Below are 2415 nucleotides of genomic sequence, written 5' to 3'. Positions count from 1 at the left end.
CTCACAATTAGATCTGTTTTCCTCAATTACCAGTATTTAAGGCAACATTTTAAAATCACTTAAAATATTACTTAATCCATATGTATTTCTAATATTTGTCAAAGGAAAATGACTAAGGTAAACCAAGAACTAACAAAAATCATTTCTTGTAGGGGATGGGATAGAAGAGACTTCTCTGATTATAATTTTTTTTTTTTTAAGGGCAGGAAATAGAAGAGACTTCTCTGATTATAATGAAAAAAAAAACAGTTTTGTTGAAGTATAATTTATGTAAATAAAATTCACTCCTTTAAGTGTACAATTCAATGATTTTTAGTAAATTTACAAAGTTATGCAACCATCACTATGATCTAATTTTAGAACATTTCAGTCAACCCCCAAAGAAACTTTGTCCTCATTTGAAGTAATTCCCCATTCCCACCCCACCCCAAAGTTTCACAAAGTCCATCATAAGAAGCCCAGCTGTTTTACCTCTGACCTTAAGCAGGATGATCTATTGTATAACTTCAAAGGACAACATTCATTGTAACCCATGTAAATAGTGCCTTGTAGAGTTGTGCTACAGACTAGTGCTGCAGCATAATCTCTATTCAGGAAATAGAGATCATAATAATAGCCAATAGCAGAATATCATAATATACTTAGAATAGAAACACATTATAACAACATTTTCTACTGTTCAAAGCTGTTCATATTAAAGAGCAACTTTAGTAGCTGAAGATTATTAATCTCTATCATCTAGTTAAAAAAAACAAGATTATTTGCAGTTTTTAAAACAGACTAGTTTTTAGAGCAGTTTCAGGTTCACAGCAAAACTGAGTGGAAAGTACAGAGATTTCCTATATACCACTTCCCACACATGTATATAGCCTTCCTCCATTATCAACATTCCCCAGTTTGCAGTTTTTAAGTTATTTTTATTTGGTATCTGATTCTGGCAAGAATAAGTTATGGGTTTATTCTTCCATTCATCTAACAAATACCTGCTAACTATTTACTATATGCCAGGCATTATTTTAGATGATAGAAATAAATAGTGAACAATATGAAACATGGCCTTTACTCACATAGCTTATGTCTGGAGAAGTCAATCATTAATAAGATAACCACACACACAACTGTGGCAAGTGCTAGGAGACAGGCGCTCACAGTCTAGAAGAAAATATAATCAAAGAGTTTTACTTGAGGCTTCTCATCCAGAGGGACAGATGACAAGTCATCTACTTCTAGTTTCCCCCACATCATTCCCCAAGCTTTGGGTATACAAAACTCTACTTTTCTCTTTCAACCAATCCCAACTCTCCTCTTCCTAGAAACCCACACAAAGCAGATGAGAGAAGTAATCGATCACCAACTCTCCACTGCCACCAACTGCTATAATCTGAATACAACTCTGTGAAATGGGAACATTTAGAATTCTGAACTTCAAGCAGCTTTCTTCTGAAAAATCTTTATAAAACACTATGATTTTAGATCAGGCTGAAATTCTTCTCATCAATGAAAAAGTGAAATTAATTCAATAACTATTAATTTATATATCATAATTGAAAGAACTATGTTACCTTGATTGAGTACATAACAACACAAGAATATGAATTCTTAAGGTCTATAAGATGCTAACAATATAATACTAGCAAGAAAAATAATAGAAATTTTAGACTTGATGTATTTAGTGATTAAAATGTTTCCTGGAATTTTTCTAAGAAAGCTAAAATAACTCATCAAATATAAAAAAGATATTATCAGAGATTTTTCATCAGATAAAAATATTAACCAATAAAATTTGAATAGTTCAAAGAAGAATTTTAGTCTATAGAAGGCCTCTACTAATTTATACTTACACATTTCAGCTCTCTACTTGAATAAACAAACAAAAAACCCAGAAAACAACAACAACAAAAAGCAACAACAAAAATTACAGCTCTATAGACAAGAAATAAAGAGAAATAATGGATTTGAGCAGGCAAAAATAATACCTGCCACAACGACTGTATAAATCAGGATTGTAAAACTATAAGAAAGAGTCAAATTGAAGTTTTAGAAATAAAAAATATGATATCAGAGATAAAGAATTTCTTTGACAAGCTTATCGATAGACCTGACAGAGTAAAAGAATCAGTGAATTTGAACATAGCTCAATAGAAATGATCCAAACTGAAATATAAAGAGAAAAAAAAAAAAAAGAACAGAAAGGAAGACTCAAGAGCTGTGGGACGGTATAATATGCATATAATTGGAATCTCAGAGGAGGAGAAAGAGAAAGAGGAGGAGGAAGGAGAGGGAGAGAGAAGTGGCTGAAAACTTTCCCAAAATAATGAAAACTATCAAACTACAGATAAGAAGTTGAGATAACTCCAAACTGGATAAATATAAAATAATAAAACAAAACAAATAAAAAGTGAAAAATAAACAAAC

The sequence above is a fragment of the Pteropus vampyrus genome, unplaced genomic scaffold, assembly GCF_000151845.1.
Source record: "Pteropus vampyrus isolate Shadow unplaced genomic scaffold, Pvam_2.0 Scaffold18, whole genome shotgun sequence".
NCBI lineage: Eukaryota > Metazoa > Chordata > Mammalia > Chiroptera > Pteropodidae > Pteropus > Pteropus vampyrus.
This window is presented reverse-complemented; position numbering follows the sequence as displayed.